At 38.8% G+C, this 21678-nt stretch overlaps 1 protein-coding gene across 1 annotated transcript in view; it reads right to left on the bottom strand.

Annotated features, from left to right (window-relative positions):
• The window catches only part of CNTNAP2 (contactin associated protein 2), a 1617197-nt gene that overhangs the window by 1053402 nt on the left and 542117 nt on the right, over positions 1-21678 (bottom strand). The window lies entirely within an intron of this gene.

Raw genomic sequence — 21678 nt, 5'->3', positions numbered from 1 at the left:
AGCAAAAAGTAATTATACGCAACTCTAAAAATAGATTATGCTGTCAAAAGTTCAGAGTTCAAAGAATACTTGTTTTTTAAGATGAGGCCTAATCTTCTTTTTTTTAACATAACAAAGTTTTATTTCATGTTCCTAGTACATGTTCAACTAGGGGAGGAGTGATGCTCTGCTTCATTCAGAGACCGAGGCCGACAGGTGGAAGCGTCCAGAACACATGGCCTCCTGAGTTGCCCACACCAAGGGAAAAGAGGGCATGGAAAGCTGATAGTAACTACTGTTTCTTGATTAGGCTTGGAAGTTATACAAAGTGCTTCAATTCACATCCCATATAACTGGAACTAGTCAGACGGCCCCCTTTCTGAAAGGGGAAAGGAAGTATCCTCTTCCTCCTGCCCACAATGAGAAGAGAGCCAGCTACCCATGAGCCCTGGGAATATGGCCTAGATCTCCTAATCCCACTGACCCAGAGATGATTAAAATCAAGTTCTCTTTACTCTTTCATACGGCTGCTTCACTTATATAGACTATCACCATTTTCTGCCAGATCTTTTTGTGCATGAAGCCCTTGTACTCACGAGAACTAAGGCATACAGTAAACGAGGCGATATGTTCACCAACACTTAACAGATACACAACCAATGACTTTTGATCATCACATTTCTAGGAAAATGCTTTGAGTTAATAAATAAAATGCAGGGCAGAAGGGAACAAAGAGGGGAAAATGGGAGAACTGTAATAGCATAATCAATACAATATATTAAAAAATAAATAAAATAAAATACTTGTGGCAAAATATAATAAATGACTGGCAAATAGTAAGAATGAAAAAATAGTTATTAGAAAAGTAGCATTAACATAGAACAAAAATCTCCTAATTTATACCACTATGTAAAATAACTAGGGCTGCACATCAATACATTACAGAAAATATGGCATAATATTTAGTGCTGAGAGACAATGTGATTTTTTTGAGTGAGTTTGGCTGTTAATGGGAGTAAATAAGACAAAACTATTCAATAAATTATCCAATTTATAGATGCAAAATATATGCATCACTTTTCAAATAAGAAATTTAAAGGCTGACAATAAATAATTTATTCAATAAGGACTGTACTAATAAAAATCATTTTGTAAATCATCACAGATATTCCATTCATTTAATGATGTTTATATGGATTTTTTCTCCTTTCAGCTTTGGTAGAATAGCTCTCCCACCACAAACAGTTACAAACCTGACACAATGTGTAAAATTACCCTTTTGGGAGATTAGAAAAGAGACTGCAAGACCCTGATCCGTAAGAGAAGACGAACAAAGGGGGCAGGCCCTGCCAGCTTCCTGGCTTTCTGTCTGGTTCACGCTCCAGGTCCTGGCATGTAGACCAGCATCCCAAACAGAAACAGCAGCATCACTGAGATGGAGACCAATCAGAATCAAAGCTCTGGAGGAAAAGACTTGGTAGGACAGAGCACAGAAAAGGGGCAGCTGTGCAGAGAAAGAGCTGCAAGAATCTGCAGAGGATCACCAGTGAGTCTCTACAGTTCAGATGCTGGATGAACACCGAGCTGTGTCTTTGAAAACTGAGACTCCTAAGGCCAGCTGGAGGGAGTCCTGAAATGAACAACAGTCAGAGGACCCCAGGGCTGAGGCTGATTTCAAACTAGACAAGACTGAGCAGACTTCAGCAGCCCTATGTGTTCAGTGGAGATCTCAGAAAAAGACTAGAATAATGTATTCCCAAAATAAGGGCTACTCTGCATACATCTCAACAAAGGTTGATAATTAACCTGAAAAAAAGATCAATTTGACCCACAAATAAATAATTCCTTGCTCAAACAAAACTCAACACTCCATTAAGGAAGGCCACGAACGGTGAGAAACTCAACAACATAGTATCCATACTGCCCAGTATAAACACTTTGTAACATGCTAGACATTTGAGGAAACAGGAAAATAAGGCGTATATCCAGAGAAAAGTCAGTCAACAGAAATGGACTGAAAATGACAGAGAAAACCAAATTAGGAGACCAGGACTTTAAAACAGAGATTATAAATTAGTGCCATTAATTGAAAGACAATATATAAATATCGAAGATGCAAATATAAAGTCTTACTGGAGAAAAAACAACAAAAGAGAAAAAAAAATGAAAGTTTTTGAACTAAAAGTCATATGTGACATAAACACTTACTGGATGTGCTTAGCAGCAGATTAGAAGCTGAGAGAAAACTTTAGTTTATGTGAATATAGGGTCACATAAACCTTTCAAATTGAAGGCCAGAGGGGAAAAAAGGCTTAAAAATACACAGTACTCCACTACCCCATAGGATAGTGTTGTCATGCAAACATAGTACTAAAAGCAGAGAAGGTAGAAACTGGAGAGAAAAAAAATACATTTGAAGAAATATTGGTTGAAAACTACAAACCCAGATATGTGAGAATTTTACTCCACTCCAAGCGAGATAAATAAAAGGAAAACATACAAAGACACATCATAATCAGTTGGCAAAAACCAATGCTAAAGAGAAAATCTCGAAAGTAAGCAGAGGGCAACAACATCTCAGCAAAAGCCATACAAGCTCAAGGACAATGAGACAACATATCTGAAGTGACGAAAAAGAAGGAAAAAGAAAGCTACCAACCGAAAATTCTATATCCAGCTAAAATACCCTTTAAAATGAAAGCAACATAATGACATTTAGGGCAAAAACTGAGCAAATTTATCATCAGTAGGCATGTACCATAAGAAATGGAAGTTTTTCAGCTCCAAAGAAAATGTACTAGATTGAAACTCAGACGTACGTGAAAACAACAAATGCTGGAAATTCATGTCAGTAGGTTTAGGACATTTGTTCCTTTTTCAATTTCTTTAAAAGAGAACTGAGTGTTTAAAGCAAAAACAGTAACCAAAAATTAGAGATGTAGAAGTAAAATGTATGACTACAATAGCACAAGGGAGAGAAGGCAAGAAAAATAGACACTGTCCTGAGTTTCTTACATCACATTTGGAGTGACATATTATTTGATGGTTGTGAGCCCTAGACCGGGGGTCAGCAAATTCTCTCTGCAAAGGTTAAATACTGAGTGTTTCAGGCTCCGCAGGCCATACACCCTCTGTGACAGTGAGTACACTCTGTGGCGGTAGCATGGAGACACAGATAAACATAAACAAAAAGGCAGGCATGTTCCAGTAAAACCTGGGAAGTATTAATTCTCCTTTAAGTATCAGTGTGCTCACTGCAAATACCACCCCCTGCAGTGGACGCTGTGCTGTGCCATTCAAGGCCTCCGTTACATGGGGGGGACTCATTCCCTCTGTGGTCTACAGCGCTTGCAGAAGACACTAGTTCGCTGTAATTCCTCTGCAGGAATTTCCCGAGTGGAAAAGAAGGTCATGCACCATCCTGGGGTTGTGCAGATGCAATGACCGGTCAACCAGGGGTTGTAGAGGGCTAGGCCTCTCACCCAACTTGGGAAAACTCTGAAGGGTCCTCGTGGTCTCAGAGCTCCATGCAGAATAGGGTGGAGCCTCCTTTGAGTTTACATTGCATCTCGAGCTCTCCCTCTGCCTGTGTCCTCTTCACTCCCTTCCCTTCTGTGGGTCCCACCCCCTTAAAGGTCCCTAATCAATTCCTCTGTGCTAGTCTCCATCCCTGGAAGAATACAAATTCCTGGAAACTCACGTCTGCAATACCTCCTCGAAACCGCTTGCCTGGTGATCTGCTCCCTAACGACATGAATTAATTTTCTCCGCTTTCCACTTTGTGGGTTATTTAGATGCTGTATTTTTCCCATCATAGTATCTAATATTCCCAAAGGTCATATGTCACCCACATGCCTATCACACTTAGAATTCTGTACAGTTTTGGAGGGGCCGTAGATAAATTTCTGGGATAACAATATACCCAGTCATGAAGAGATTACAAATATTTTTTCCTACCTGTTGGAGATAGTGTTCCAAACTTAGGAAAAATTCTATAGCTAATTGTGTATATAGTCCTATCTCTGTGTTAATAAAAGCAACAAGTTGGTTTGACCATTAAAGTATAAACAAGGAATTATTACAGTGAGTGGAGAGGAGAAAATATGTTCAACGGACTGTTGAAATTTAGACTAGTTCCCCTAATTAGTCCTGCAAAAATGTTCCAGAACAGGTTTTCTGAAATTACTCATTTTTTTTAGCCACAGTACAATTTTTCAATAAGGAGGCAGTTAACACCCCACTACTTAATCCCATTAATCTCATTACTTTTAAAAAATAGAATTTATCAACAACTTTAAGGGAAGTGAAAACCTAAAAAAGTAAAAATATAAGTTAAAACTTACTCCTTAGCAGAAGTATGTGTGGAGAGAACAGTGATTAACCCCAAGAGGAGGGCGAACGTAAGGCTTTCCAGGGGAACGTGGCAGAAAGATCGATGAAAAGTTTCCTGCTTCCCTTTGATCTACCAAACAATGTAATTTGGTGAAGTTGATTACTTTGTACATTTGGCTTGTGAAGTGTATAACCTCTATCGATCCAGGGTTTGAGAATGATAACCCTTCCATCACCAAGACCTCAGGAAAACGATACAGAAGAGAGCAGGAGGTACTCTCCCCGAGCCAGCGCAGGGAGTACCACAGGGCGAACGGACTCCTGGTGGACAGAGTGAGGAGTCAAAGAGGAGGTCAGGGAGGGGAAGGCTTTCAAATAGTCATAAAATCTTAGTTTCTGAGAAGACTTAAGACCAACTCTGTCCGGCAATAATAGAACCAGGAATATCTAGTAAATAACTAGGAAAATATTAGAGTGACTTGTGTACAATGTAGAACTCTTACTGTTCCCTAAACAGGAGGGATGCTGCTGCCTCCCTCCCTTTCCCTCCTTTCTCTCCTTTCCCTCTCTCTCCTTTTTTCTGTCTCTCACATACACATATCCCTCCCCCTCCGTGTTCATGTGTGTGCAAGTGTGTGAGTGTGAAGTGTGTGTATGTGTGAATTATAAAGATACACAGTGTTTGTATTCTAGATGCCCACTCTCCTGGGGTTACTTGAGTGATACATTATAATAGAGAACCTAGAGGAATGGATGAAAATTTACTCAAAACTGAGTGACAGCTTGTAATTGTGGTGGCCATTTCCGCTTTGTAAATTAGTACCTGTAACAGGGAAAAGAAACTTGGTGGGTGGTTCGGGAGAGAGCATGGGGTTCTTTTCTGGTGACAAGTCGCTCCTGCAGAGACAGAGTGCCCAAGTGGGTGGCTGGAACACTGCTAGGGACTACAGGCCTGGCATCTAATTTTTTTAACGGTAGAGAAACATTTCAATTAAGTATAGACCTATCTTTAATAACTGGTTGAGAATTATGTATCAGATGAAAAGAATAAATTGCAAAGGAGACTTTCAGGCAAGATAGCATTCTGAATTCAGGCTTGGAGGACTCCTTCTGGTCTAAATACACAGTATTTTCAAATAAGATAGATTTTTTTTAAAACAAGAAAATTGAAATAAACATAGCCAGGATCAGACATAAGATAAATGTCTCCATGCACAAGAAAGGCAACAAAAATGCAAGTGATGAGTAGGTCAGAAGCTGCAGCCAGCTGGGACTGGGGTCTGGGGACACAGAGAGGAAGTGGGACATTTGGCTTCTGGGGCATATTGGTGGATGTCAACCTCCTCATCATTGGTGTGTGTCAGAAAAAGGAAACATGTGTCAGGACTAAATACTAAGATAAGCCCAGGAGTATCTTGCTTGCAAAAAAAAGACTGAAAACACTGCTTACTGACCTGGAAAGATGACACTGTATTGCCCAAAGAAGATGGGAAGCCAGCACCCACTGGCGAGGTGACTATACCTATAATTTCCTAATGACACCACCAGGCAAAGGCACAGTGTCACCCACGTGTGATGTGTTTCTGGACTGGACATCTGGGAAGCTGAGAGAGAAGGTCACAAAACTATAGGACAGAAGAGGACAGGAGACGGTGAAAGAGACACAGAGAGACACTGATTGTCAAAAATAGTGTGTAAACCAAAATCTCCAATCATCAGAAAAAAATATATACCGCAGAAGTCAGTTAACAAAGTCAAAAGTTCAATGCAAATGAACTCAGGATGTAATAGCAATTGAGAACCAGTGGAAAAAAATAAATATGTTTTAGGTTCTCAAATATTTAAAACAAGTAATGCAGTAATGGTCAAATACAAGAGGGAGAAATGAAATATTTAGAGAAAAATACTAAAAAGAACCAAAAATTACCTTACAAATAAAAAAAAATGTAGTCATTGGCAGAAAAAATACCTTATCAGAGGAAAATCCACAAATTACATCATTTCGCAAATAGTCAGCTGAAAGGTAATACTGAAGGATTTATACAGAAGTCACCAGAGAAAATACAAAGTAAGTTAGAGTTTCAGAACATCTGCTTCTGACCAAGATGGAGTAACAGGAATTTAATTTACTTTCCCACCTGAAACAATGGTAAAGCACACAAAATATATGAAACAACGGCTTGCAAGATATAGGGTATGAGGTGACAAAGGGCTAGGGTCCCTAAGGTATAGGACACAAGTGAGTCCCATTTCCCCAGCTTCCCGTCTTGAGAGAGTTTCAAGGCTGAGACACAGGAACAAAATGAGGCAGAACATGGCAGAACCCCTAAGTTGAGAAGATAGAGCTGAGAGTTGGGGTGACTGAGGTGGGTGTAGTTAGAAATCAAGGAAGGAGCTACATGGAGCAATAACTCTAAAGAATCCACAGGGGGCGTCCTTGAGTCTTCTGCTGAGTCATGATTAGCATATGCCTACAAAGAAACTACCCACCCAGTGCTGGGCAAAGAGTTATCTGAATGGATGAAGGTGCTAGTGGCTTGTGCTACTGACCAATGGGCCAATGACCCCACCCTTCCCCTCCTAGGTATTTTCTCAAGAGAAAATGAAGCATGTGACCACACAAAATCCTGCCCTTGATGTTCATGGTAGCTTCATGTGTAACAGACCAAAGCTGGGAACAGCTGAAATGTCCATCAACAGATAAATGAATGAACAAATAGGGTACATCCATAGTGTGTAATAATATTCATGGAACGTAATACTATTTAGCAATAAAAAGAATGGACATTGATATGCACTACATGTTTAATCTTAAAAAACATTATGCTGATTGAAAGGGTCCAGAAAAAAAAGGTACATACCATACAATTACATTCACATAAAATTCTAGGCAATGCAAACTGATATATATGAACAAAAGAAGATCAATAGTTGCTGCTTGAGGTTGGGGACAAAGAAGGGAAGAGGAAGGGGTGACAAAGTGTCAAAAGAAAACTTCTTGGGGTAATGGACATATTCATTATCTTGATTGTGGTGGTGATTTTAAGGGTGTATCCATGTATAAAAAAGATCAGATTATACAATTTAAATATGTACATATTAGCGTACATCCATGACACATCAATGAAGCTATTCAAATTTATAGGAGTGAGTAGGCACAAAGGATAAAGTGGGAATTTCAATGATAAATCTAAAAAGTTCTAGAATAATACCAATACACAGAATATGTGTATTTAAACATTTAAAGAAGCAACAATTGCATTTTTTTCGAAATTGAAAAAGAGAAAAGAAAGACATACTACATTGAAAAGGCCCTCTGAACACTGCAAAGCTCAGGGAATGGGAGCCTATTGTAAAAAGTATATTAGGAAGTACAAATAAACCTGGTCTAAAATAGTAACATGGATGCAATGAGACATTTAAAAGAATGTTTAAGCATACAACTGAGGATTATCTCATTGACAAAGAAAAAGTAGCTGGCATCATAAGTGCTAAAAGTCTCTTGTGAATGAGCTCAGATTTTATTTACGGTGGGACATAAACAGCTAGAAGGTGTGGCCTGGGAACGGCTCTTGAGAAGTAGGATAAATAAGCTTCAACCAAGTTTAATGACTTGTTGATTAGAAGTAGCCAGGAAAAAAAAAAAAAAAGAGCCGTGGGCATTAACTAACATCTGTTATGAGCTAGAGAAGCTAAAACATTAGTGCCATTGTCATTACTAAAACATGGGATCAATTAATGCTTATCTAAAATAAAGTTAGAACAAAAGAGAGAGAAGATGTGATTTGATCATGTATTTTTTGCTGACAGGAAGACAGAACAACTCATCTCCCATTTCTACCCTCTCCAACAAGGACAGCGGCATTCAGATCGTTCTCGAAACAGGATGAGTCACTGAGTACAGGGAATTATGTCCTGAGTCAAGTTAGGACATAGTAAGACAGGCATAGCTGCTCTTTTTTGAGACACTCAGATTATATCCCAAAGGACTGGCATTATTCATAAATGTAATGTTAGCTTCCTTGAATATTTCCAAAGGAGCTGCCTGCAAAATAAAGCCAAAAATAAACAAAAAAACCCCCCATGAGTTTCCAAAGCAGGGGACTTAGTAAATCTAGAAAAAAAGAGACAAAGTTATTCCAAATTTGGCATATAGGTGATGAACATTGAGAATAAGCAGCCACTGTGGAAAACAGTGGGGAATTTCCTCAAAAAACTAAAAATGGATCTACCTTTTGACCCAGCAATTCCACTGCTGGGAATATACCCCAAGAACCCCAAAACACCAATTCAAAAGAACATAAGCACTCCTGTGTTCATAGCAGCACAATTCACAATAGCCAAGTGCTAGAAACAGCCTAAGTGGTCACCGGTAAATGAGTGGATCAAAGAACTGTGGTACATTTACACAATGGAATTCTACACAGCAGAGAGAAAGAAGGAACTCCCACCTTTTGTGACAGCATGGATGGAACCGGAGAGCAGTATGCTAAGTGAAATAAGCCAGGTGGTGAGAGACAAATACCATATGATCTCATGTATAAGAAGAATCTAATGAACAAAATAAACTAATGAGCAAGGGAAAAGGTCTAGTCAAGGAACATGTATAAATACCCATGAACATGGGCAACCGGGTGGGGATTGAGTGTGGGAGCAGGGGGTGGGCCAGGTGGAGGCAGGCAAAGGGGGAAAAATGGGACAACTATAACAGAATAACAATAAAAATATTAAAAAATGAAAGAGAAATGGCAGACTGGTGATACTGGAGGTGGTGTGGGTGGGTTGTAAGGATTTCTTTTTATGATCACATTCTTATTTAATAGAACACAATAAATTCCATAGGCGCACCTCCAACTTCAGCTGAGCATTTGGCAATATCTCTGATAATGATAATATGGTAAAATGTGGTCTGAGAGATAACAGTTTTAGGTCAAGTCAAAAACGGTTAATAATCATGCCCCAAATTTGTTGATTAATGACTATGTCAACTTGAAGAGAGCTCCCTGATGATGAGCCATGGGCTTTCATTCTGTATTCTGTCATTTTTAATACTTTCATTATCTAAGGCATGGAAAATGTGTTTATGAAATTTGTCAATTATATAAGGCTGAAAAGGAGACCTAATAGGATAACTAGCTGAATTGCGATGTAAAATGTTCTTGACTGGCTGGAACTTGGAGCCTGCACCGGCACAATTTGTTTTAACAGCAATAAAAAACTAAGACGTGTGTGTTTTGAACAAATGCATTATCAACTTCACAATTAACGACATATAACATTACTTACAAATAATTATGGAAATTTAATTTATAAAATATACTGTTGAAATTATGACATCTAACTATAATACTATATTTGCAGCCCTGGCTGGTGTGGCTCAGTGGATTGAATGCCAGACTGCGAACCAAAGGGTCCAGGTTCAATTCCCAGTCAGGGCACCTGCCTGGGTTGCAGGGCCAGGTCCCCAGTCGGGGTGTGTGAGAGGCAACCACACATTGATGTTTCTCTCCCTCTCTCTCTCCCTCTGTTTTCCTCTCTAAAAATAAATTTAAAAATCTTAAAAAAATACTATATTTGCAGTATTACATTCAAAACACTTTTTGATACCTTTTCATTAAGACTACATATACACACAAAAATGAACACATCACAAGCATCTAGTACTAGGAATCATCACAGAATGAATATGGCTATGTAACAGCACGCAGATCTCTAAAGGAATCTTTTCCAGCATTGTGTCCTTTTCCAAATTTGGTCCCCCCGCCCCCCCAGTGCATTGCTCCAGAGATTCGTGCATGGGTTGCACACAGCAGTAGACTGCTCATTTTCTTCGGTGCCTAACATTACACGGTAGAAAATCCTGCTCTGTTCATTCTCATGTTGAACGCGCGCATATTCCCCATTTGGAGTCATTAGGAATAATGTTGCCATCAACATTTCTGTCCAGGCTTCGGGCCACCTCTCTGTGCACTTTTAATGCGCGTGTGCCCAGGTGTTGTGGGTCCAAAAAGGTTTTGTGTCTTTTAGTTAATTTTGCCAGCAATTTCCCCAAACAGTTAAACACATTTTTACTACGCCTCCCCCCAACATCCCATAGTAGTGTTAACGAGAGTTTCTATTGTTCTACTCTTTGCCACAAGTTTTTACAGTTAGCCTTATTAAAAAAAAAAAATGTTTAGTCTAAATATCCTGCTCCTTGTGCATTTAATTTGCACTTTCCTGAGAACTACCCTTATTCTGTTGGTACCAAGACTTACTATAAAACTATTGTAAGTTAAGACATGAATGGTATAGATGCAAGGATAGACCGACAGACCAAATAAATGAACGATAGATTCCCGAAACAAACGCACATGCATCCATGTGCATTTTAGCACTTAATTTATTAGCATAGGGAAATAGTAGAGAAAGGAGGTATTTTTTTAGTAATACATTCTGGGTCAATTGGACATCCACATGGGGAAAGTGAAGCGTGCATCTGTTCTATACCACACTCAAAACTCCGGTGAAAAATGTGCAGATCTAATTGTGAAAAACAGAACATTAAAGCTTCTAGAAGATGACCTTTAAAAAAAAAAACACGTCCTGTTCTTGGGGTTGGGAACAATTCCTTAAACAGAACTCAGGAGCACTAGCTAATAGGGGAGGATGGATACATTAGATTATATGAACATTAGAACTGAGAGATTATCCCAAACCATTGTAAAATAGTGAAATGGCTAACCACTGGTGGGGGGAGTATTTCCAAACATATAACCAACAAAATGCTCCCATCCAGAATGTACAGACAAGTCCTATAAACCAACAAGAAACATTCTGGAAAAAAAATCCAATGAAAAATTGGTCAAGGGACCTTAACTGTAAGGCATAAAAGATATGAAAATGGGCTCATCCTCATGGGCTTGACAAGTTCAGAAAGACAACTGGAAAACTAAGAATGATCCAGGAGAGTAACCAGAATGGTGAGGGACTTAATCTCACACTCGTGCTCGGAAGGGACCGAAGGTGCTTGAGCATCCTGAGAGAAAATCAAAGAGCAACTTAATTTTCATTTTCTGCTATTTAAAAGAATAGAGATGTAAAGTTTCCCAATGACGTGACAAAAATATCACACATTTCAAAAGTATACATGCTTTATGTATACAGATTATGCAGGTTTAACTCCTATTTTTGCCATTAATGTTACTTAATTATATTTGCTTTAAAAATTACTTCTTGAGTCAATACTGTCAGAACATTTGCCTGTCCATAGATTCCTCACTGTGCTATGAATTCTTTCCATTTTGGAATTTGACCAAGGAAGAAAGTGGACTATCAAACTGATTTTAACCAATTTGAAACAAATACATTTCTGGGAGAACAAACGTGTCCTTATTAAATATGCTCGTTCCTTCAAGGGCCCAGCCTTCCATATTAAGAAAATTTATAAGGAGTTCTCTTAATAATGTTGATAATACTCAGAAATTGTACTGCTAAAATCAGTAAATTTCTGGCAATTAGGCAAACTTAAAAGCCAATCTACTGAGGCCTGTTTACATATTTATCACTTCAGAGTTGAATAAGTGTATCTGGGCTGTGATGAGCAGACTTACTGAGAAGAAAGACAGTTTTATATATTAAATATATATATATATGCATATATATATATATATATATATATGACATTCACAGGGAATTTCATATGCCAAGTATATCTTAAGATCTTTGGTTTTAACATGTCAACTCTTTATTTTTATTTTTATTGAATTTATTGGGGGTGACATTGACTAATAAAATTATCCAAGTTGCAATGTACAACTCTAATACATTATCTGTATATTGTACTGTGTATTCACCACCCAAAGTGAAGTCTCCTTCTGTCACCATTTATCCCATGTTTACCCCCCCCACCTCCCCCACCTCTTTTCCTCTAAAATCAGCATTCTGCTGTCTGTGTCTCTGAGGCTTTTGTTTGTTATTGTTGGTGTTTGCTTAATTCCTTCACCTTTTTCACCCAGTGCCCACTCTTTGTTTCAAAAAATATCAAGTGTTACCTGAAGACTATAAGAGAGAAGAAAAATGAAAGGCAGGAAAAGAGCCACGCTGCTTCATAAAACTGCAAAAGGGCCGAATAGCTGCTGAAACGAATGTGAACTCAAAATTGAGTTTGATCAGCGTCCTGTTCTGCATAGAAACCACAGTCCAATTTCTATTTTCGTCATATAAAGAAAATCTTCCCAGGAGGGAGCGGGGCCAGGGTGTAAAAGAGAACCCTGCACACAAATCCAAACTAAAATAAATGATAAGCTTCATTAAAAACTCCTGAACATTTATCTGCCCCATAATTTTAAATTTCCTTGTCAAACAGTGTAAATGATATATGGTCTTATTTTTAAAATTTCCTGGAAATACTATGGCAAAGAGAAAATGGACTCTTGAGTGTGTGTTACTTATGGTGGTGGTATTAGGAAAAGAAGTTTCAAGTTACAGGCAGTTAGATTACAATGTAACAACTTTTAAAACATTAAAATAGATAACGCCAACAGGAGAATGGATTATTAAAAAAAAAAAAAAAAGCCCAGCCAGCTCTCTATTACTGGCGATATTTATGTGAAAGCTAGTACGAATTTCTTTAGAGCGGAATTTTATATAGGATGAGAGATGGGACTAAATATCTTTTAATTTCGTTTACAAAGAAAGTTGAAATGAAATACAAACTATTATGTTGAATTCATTAGCAATACTGTGAAGCGATTTTAATTTCTTACTGCTTTAAAACTAGCACTTATTATTCAAGTTCTGGTTGATCTATGTTATTAACACCAGGGGAGATATTATTTATACTATTGCTAAGTAGAATTTGACTATACATAACTTTTATTATTAAAGAGTCTGGTCATTTCCATTTTTACTATGAATAATTCCCCTGTTTATTCATTCAGCAAATATTTATAGAGCACTCCTATATGTTAGCCATTAAGGGTTTTTTAAAAATATTTTCATAAGCAATTTTTACGAGGCTTTTTATACTTGGGGATTCAATATATTTAGAGAATGTACAAATACATTTTTATTTAAGAAAGCCTTTATTTCTAGGAAAAGGATATCATGCTTTTAATGTGCATAGGATTGAGGTCTCTTGCATGAAAAAATAAAGACAAATGAATAACCAAGACCACGTCACAGAAATCACGTCTCTTCTTTGTAACCACTAGAAAGCTGCTGTTTGATCTTTGCCTGTAAGAAATGCTGAACAGCTTCACGTTGTACCCCACTATCTCTCTGTCCACTGAACCTCTAAATGCAATCAAGGTCAAAGGGGTCATTAGTTTGGGACAAGTATTGAGCACCCCAATGTTTTCAAAGATTAAAAGTTATGTGGGGAAGAGGTCAATGTTATGTTTCCAAATCTACTGCTTCAAAATGTATTCTTCATCTCTGGCACGCATTCCTATGAAAGTGTACAGAATTTTGGAAACGGCATGTTGTTAATTAGAAATAGTTTTCCAACTGTTCCAGCCGAGTGCACATTCCCCGGCATTGTCCAGAAAATTGCCATCATTCTCAAGATGTTACTCTTTCTAATAAAAAGGGAAGAATAAACCAATGACTTTATTCAGCTCAAAGGGAATAGTGTTGGGAGTGGGTGGAGAAGGTCAGTTTTTACAGGTTACAAAGGGCTTCAGAGTTCAAACAAGAAACAGAATCCTTTGGGTTATCAAATGAATCTGACCTCTGTTTCTAGGGAAGAGGGAAGGAAGGCTGTAGCTGCAGAAGCCAGTAAAGCTCCAGAACGCAACGCCAACCCTGAGCAAGTACGAAAGTAAACGCAGGGCTAGCAACTTTTTGAAGTCCAGGGCTGACTTTTATTTATCATTCAATAACCACCACCAACCACGGTTCTTTTGACAGAATCGGCACTCAATAAATATCCGTTAAGTGAGTGGCTACAGACATGAATTAAATAATAAACAAATATTTGAATGGACAAATTGATACATAAATGGCATTCTGGAACTAAGAGGACCAAACCAAGAGCAGACTTTCCTTGACCCCAGTTGTATGACATAAAGAAAAGAACAGGTCATGAATATAAATTGAACTGTAACAAAAATAACTTTTTAGCAATACTAGGGATTCATATGGTATCTTCAGTAAAGAGGCTGGAATTTTTGCAAAGGCTCTCACTGCATTTATTCTAAACATTATTTTTTAAAAATATTTTATTTATTTATTTTTTAGAAAGAGGGGAAGGGAAGGAGAAAGAGGGAGAAAAACATCAACATGCCTCTCATGTGCCCTCTACTGGGGACCTGGCCTGCAACCCAGGCATGTTCCCTGACTGGGAATTGAACCTGTAACCCTTTGGTCCACAGGCCTGCACTTAATCCACTGAGCTACACCAGCCAGGGCCTAAACATTATTCTTGGCTCAGCACCTAGTAAGTGGATTCTCACTCAAGAATAGGTAGGTGTACATTCTTAAAAATCCTTTGGTGGCCTTCATCAATTAAATCATCATACAGGAAACCTTTAGCCATTATCTTCAAAAGTTCTTGGATTGCATCAAAACTCTAGCATTCAGAGTGGACAGAAGTAGGAAAGGAACACTTAGAATTCAATTTTGACAAGTTTTCCATGGTCTTCAGCGATTCCCCGTGCGTGAGCACATCCAGTCCTGTGAACTTTATCTCTTGCTTCGCAGGGAGGGAAGGATTAGCCTTGGATGGTGAGGGCAGCGCATGGACAGGCTCCTCCAAGGAGCTGAAAGTGAACAAGGACTTTCTCCATTTTTCCACGAGGAAGGGCGGCTATTGTTGTTCTGTGCCAGATGCACCAAGGAGACTTGGCTGAGAGGATGCACAATCCAAAGTGAAAGTTTTAAGAGTTGAGATTTCACTCATCACAGTAGAAAATGCCTTTCACTTCTGTAGAAGCTTTTAGCTAAGTGGCTAAAATGAAGTGAATTTCAAAACTGATTCTAATCTATATCCTCAAAATCTAGTCTCCAGCTGGCATTTTTGTACGAAACAAAGTTTGGCTATTTGTTATTGTTTCCTTTACTTAAGAAGAAAAAGGTCAGAGGCACATTTACAACATGGTAATGTTCTCAGTGGTAACTAAATATAGTTTATTGTTTATTAACAAAATAATTAGGGATGCAAATGATATCTCCATGCCATCTGCCTCAGGGACTCCTTTACTGAAGCCTCATTATTTTCTCGTGAAGAGGCTCTGCCATAAAAGACATCACGGGAAGAAATGCAGAACAAAAAAGAAACATACACATTGTCTATTATTTATATGCAATGATGCCAATGATATATGTAAATAACTATAGAAAAAACTATATGCAAAGTTGTCTGTGGTGTGTACAATGATAGCTGATGTAAAAAATTTTTATACATACAATGGTGCACGCAACAATGCAAATTGTCACTGGTGTCTGCAATGATATGAGGCAAATACTTATTGTATATGCAATGATTTACCAAGCTAGGTAGGCACAGAGGTGCAAAGGTGAGGCTGTTTTCCAGTGAAATCACCATCGTTGCAACTTATTTCTACCAACTGGAAAAAAGTGGAAAATAGCCTCTTATCTCCATTTTTCTTATTTGTCCATTCAATCTCAGACTGGGATGCAACTATTCCAAATGTTTGATAACACAGATTATAAAGACTTTATCTTTGGTTCCCTTTTTTAGAGAGAAAATGCGAAGGGATGACGTCCAAGATCAAAATAGTTAAGTAAACATATCCTATAGATGAAATTCAAATGTCTTTTATGAGTTCTCTGATCTTCCCCATAACTCATGTGTGGGAAGTGACCCCTTCCTCCTTGGTCAGTACTTTCTGGGTTCATTATTTATTTCATTCCCAACCCCAGGTCCTGCATGGCCCCAGGCATTACGTTCTTCCCACGTTCATGCTTGGAACCCTTGTGATCACCTATGAAGGTGGAGGGCACATAGCAGGACCCTTCCCTAAATATCCCCATCACTACAGAACCTGTTTTAGTAAAGAGGGAAGACTTTGACATTCATACATCTGCCAACATAAAACCATGCCACCAAAAAAAGTGGTAGGCGTATTCTGGTATAAATAAAAATATATGAATAGTAGCTCCACCTCTCTATGCTCTGAATGAGTAGGGAACATTAGGAGAGAGACACATATAACAGATGGACCAGGTAAATGCAGTTGTTTTTAGTGCAATCTTGTAAAATTCTATGTTCATATACATAGAGCCATTAATTGTCCTTGCAAAGAACTTAATAGGTATTACCATGCAAGCTTGAAATGGGAATAGAATGATAATTTAGAGAAAAAAGTCAAAAACCATAGCAAAACGAAACAGGCCCCAAAAGTTTTGCGCATCTTCAAAGGGTTAATACCTTCCACGTCCATGAAAGAGGCCCACATGTTCATGGCCACCACATGACTAGTTTGGACTCTTCGAAACAAAGCCCTGGCTGGTGTGGCTAAGTGGATTGAGTGCTGCCCTGTGAACCAAAGGGTTGCCGGTTCGATTCCCAGTTAGGGCACATGCCTGGGTGGCAGGCCAGGTCCCCAGTAGGGGGCATGGGAGAGGCAACCACACATTGATGTTTCTCTCCCTCTCTTTCTCCCTCCCTTCCCCTCTCTCTAAAAATAAATAAAATCTTTACAAAGAAACCCCAAAACAAACAAACAAAAAAGCAGTATCTACAGCCTGAGGTTGTAGTCCCATCACAGAAAGACCCCTGGACTAGAATCAGGAGGAAACTGTTTTAAGTCTGTTTGTGATCTTATAACAAAAACAGCATAGACCGTGTGGCTTATAAGCCACAGAAATGCACTGCAGATTCAGGGCTTGCTGCGAGGCCTCTCCCTGACTCATAAGTACCCCTGTTCCCACAGTGCCCTCCTGTGGTGGAAGGGGTGAAGGGTCTCCCTGGGGCCTCTTCTATGACGGTACTAATGCCATTCACTTAGGAGCCACCCTCATGACCTAGTCGCTTCCCCGAGGTGCCACCTCCAAACACCATCATGCAGGGGGCAGGTGCCAACATAGGTTTTGGGGGCACAGAGACATTCTGTCTATGGTGGGTCCCAAGCCTAGTTGCAAAAATAAGTTTGTGTTCCCTTTATGCGGAATGGCTCCCAAATGAGAAGGCTCAACATTTCATTCAGCTATGATAAAACTTAAAAGTCAGAATTGTATTCGATGAGGGACCTCGTTACAGGAAGACACAGTATTGTTGGCCTAAGTCCTCTGATATGCAACGTTCTCACTGTTCTCTTAGCCATCTCCTTCACGAAAAGCGTCATTAGAAAAAACCCTAAAAATCAGTGGTTGTAGGAGTAGAATAATGGGCAGTATTAGAGAACAGAGCAGGTAGGGCGAAGAGATAAAGTAAGTTTAAAAATCTGTATTTCTCTTTTTGCCTATTTTTAAAATTTTTCCTTTATAGTCACTAACACATAATGAAGAGCAAGAGATTAAGGTATTCAGCTACTAACTGGACAGTTTGGGGCTAATTCCTCAAGAACACGATCTTTAATTCTGTGATAGTCACAGAGCTTGTAAAAACACATTTGTTGTAGGAAACTGAATTTTCATATTTGAAGCTGGCAGTGAACACCAGTTTCGGATTCACTAATTTATCACTGTGAAGAAGACAAAAGCCTACCACCCACCCATCGGTCTTGATTGGCACCTGACCTCGGTATCCTGACTTAGGGTAATTGGTGCCGCTTCCCAAGATGCACAAGACTATTAGAGAAACGGTCCAAGTAGGTTGTATCTAGAGGTCTGCATCTCAGGAAAAAAGTCAGGGACATAAAAAATTAGAATATGGATATTTATAGATGACCTTCAGTGAGATGACCCAGTGAGAGAAGAGAGGAGGGTCCAGGACTTGAGTGGGCACGCCCATGTTTGATGACTATTCAGAGGTAGCAAGATAACTAAGAGACTGTGGTGCCCTGGGAAAACCAAAGGAAAAGGCTTCTCCAGGAAAAGGAAGTGGTCAACTACATTATTGTTTGAAGCAACGTAGCAACACACTTTTTTCAATAATCAAAATGCAATTGTGCTTTCAATATATTAATTTGACCTTGCCAATACTGGAATATTTTTTTCACATAGAAATAGCTCTCATTGCTTGCCACTCCTTCCCCAAAGGGAAGAGACATATATGCATTCCCATGGTATTTGTTCCACTATTCCACCATTCATGATCGACCTAAGCTGGGAGCTTCTAAATGCTCAGAGACAGGGGAAAGTTAGGGAACACTGGACAAAGTAATTATGTATAAAGCTTGTACCCAACAAATGTAATAATAAAGATTAGTATCAAATTCTACGTGAAAAGAGCAGACTAGGAAAATAAATATACATTGATTAAAAGTAGGTAAAATTATGGTCCAGGACTAGTAGAGAATAAAAATGTACATCTTTACTAGTTCTATTTATTATTACTATTTTAGAATGTAAAAGCGTTTATCACTGTGGTTTTGTCTTTGTGCATGCTAAAAATTTCCACGGCCACTAATAAAACTACTGATAGAATAATCTCATTATAGCCTTTGTCTATTTACTTCCTGATGTCTTCATAATTTTCTTATCCTATTGTGTGAGCTTTTTAGATAAGAGGGATGTTAATCTTCGCCCTTATCCCTATAAATCAAATATGAATAGAAAAAGCTTACATTCAATGACCAAATATATTAAGAGACTTATATGTTATCTTTACCAAAATCCCCATTTTTACATAAGTTTAAAAACAAAACCTTGGAAGGTTTAGGAGCTCGGCCTAGGCCACAGAGAACAGAGGGCAGAACTCTAAACTCTCAAGAGTCTAATTCCAAAGCCAGTACTTTCTTTCTCTACGCAACAAATATATTTTATAAGAGGCACTTAAAATAAAAGACCCCTGGAAATTGAAACACTTGACAATATCTACATTTTGTTTTCAAATCTGGTTTTATTTAATCAAGGGCCACGGAAAAATGCATCAAGCAGAGAGGAGTATGCAAAATACTCGGGCCTTCTTAAGAAAACAAAAGTAAAGGGATTCTATAAACTTCTTAATAGGTAAATCAGATCCCTTGAAAAATTAATGAAGTATCACTAGTTTAATACTGAAATAAAGGCAAAATCAGCATGCTCCATTAGTAACACTGTCTTCTGTTATATTTTGAATGTGGGCTTAAAGATGAATCATTCTTATGATCCATTAGCAGAGACTGGCCCATTCAATGCAACTGGGAGCACCGTCTGGTTCCAGAACCAATAAGGATGTTTGAAGCTAACAAAGACTCTGAGAGAAAATGAGAAAAAGGTCACTGTGAACAAGTGAGGAAAGATATAAACTATAGAAATGGTGAACCATATTACTAATATTTATTTAGTTCTTGACTTTCAATCCAATTGCTCAAAAATTACAAATATATGTGCTGGGGAGGAGGTATAATTTTAAAAAATACTATAATGCTGCATGGATAGGCTGAATTTTTTTTACATGACTCCCAATTTTTTTTTTTTTAGATTTTATTTATTTTATTTTTTAGAGAGGGGAAGGGAGGGAAAAAGAGAGGGAAAAACATCAATGTGTGGTTGCCTCTCATGCGCCCCCTACTGGGGACCTGGCTTGCAACACAGATATGTGCTCTGACTGGGAATCGAACCTGTGACCCTTTGGTTCGTAGGCCAGCATTCAATCCACTGAGCCACACCAGCCAGGGCTGAAATTTTTATTATAAACAAATAGATGAGAATTTCTTCATGATTTAGCACGTCTATCTTCATGACCACGGCTACTGAATTCTTGAAATTGCTCTTTCCCAAGAGTGACAGTGTGGTGTTGGGTATTTGCTATAGTCTTATCAACAGAAAAATGTTCAGGTAAGACAAGAAAGCACATTTGGCACTACTTCATGGAGAAGAGCATTTGCTGCCTTGAAAATAAGCTCTCGGAGGATGTGAAAGTTAGTGACTAACTTTAAATAGTTGATAAGTTCAATGTAATTATGAGCCAGTAGATTGCAGGGTGCCTGAAGAATAAAGTTAATTTTTAAAATCATGATGCCACATTGTTTCTTCAAGTTACTCATATTTTCTTTTTTTTTAGTAAGTGCTATAAATCTCAGGAGACATACACTCATGCCATACTGATAAGTGGATGCTTTACAATTTTTTATATACTAGGGGCTTGAGGGATCGATCTGGTCAGAGCAGAGGAGGAGCAAAGGTTTGTCTTGAAGCTGGCATTGCACAGCTAGTGGATTATTTGTAGGTCTGTCCAGAAGGTATAGCTATGTAATATGAAAAATACAGACATGTACTGAAGAACATACAAGATACAAAAAACATTGTTCATAGGACAATGGCACCTCAGTCCCCTTCCAAGTAGGCACCTTGGGACCTCACACAGTTCTTCCGGAGTCTCCGCCACTGTTCAAAACACTCTGGAAAAATCCTTTGTTGGAATCATCATCAGCTGCCCTGTTGCATGAGGTATGTCTGGAAAAAGTCCAACCATTGTTAATATAAGGAGAATGGTTTGCATGACCAAGGACAGTGGACTGGAATGAGCACCTGTGGACAATGACGACTTCACTGTACTAGTCAGTGGGGGCAGTAGACACCACTGAGTGAGCATGTGTACTGTGTGGCCCCCTCACTCAAAATGACTGAATGACTGATCGCGCAGAGCAACAAATCTGCATCAAATTTTGCACTGAGCTTGAACATTCCTCCCTGGAAACTATTCAGATAATTCAGAAGGCTTTCGGAGATGATACAATGAGTGAAGCACAAGTGAAAGTGTGGCACGAATGCTCCAAAGGTGGTTGACAACCTGTTGAAAGTGACCCATGTTCTGGAAGGCCTGCAGCAAGCGGAGCACCTGAGAACGGTGAACGTGTACGGGCTGCAATCAACAAAGATCAGTGACTGACAGTGTGAGAACTAGAAGCGGATCTGGGGCTTCCAGAAACTCCGGTGTCTCAGATTTTGACGCAGGATCTTGGCATGAAATGTGTCATGGGAAAATTCGTTCCGTGGCTTCTGCCACCAGAGCCGAAGGGCCATCATGCTGCAGTTGCTAAAGACTTGACTCAAACCACAATCCCAATAAAGGATTTTGCAGAGTGTTTTGAACAGAGGAAGAGATGCTGGGAGAACTGTGTGAGGTCCCATGGTGTCTGATTTGAAGGGGACCGAGATGCCATTGTCCTATGTACAATGTTGCTTGTATCTTCTTCAATAAATGTCTCCTTTTTTCAAAGCACACGGCTGGATACTTTCTGTCCATAAAGTATCCAGCCATGTACTATGAAAAATTCTATATAATTTATATATATGTATATAAAATTATTCTTTGGGATAGTTTAGGGTGAAGAT

The sequence above is a fragment of the Desmodus rotundus genome, chromosome 6 (assembly GCF_022682495.2).
Source record: "Desmodus rotundus isolate HL8 chromosome 6, HLdesRot8A.1, whole genome shotgun sequence".
Classification (NCBI taxonomy): Eukaryota; Metazoa; Chordata; class Mammalia; order Chiroptera; family Phyllostomidae; genus Desmodus; species Desmodus rotundus.
The sequence above is the reverse complement of the archived record's forward strand: the minus strand, read 5'-3'. Positions and strand labels throughout refer to the sequence as shown.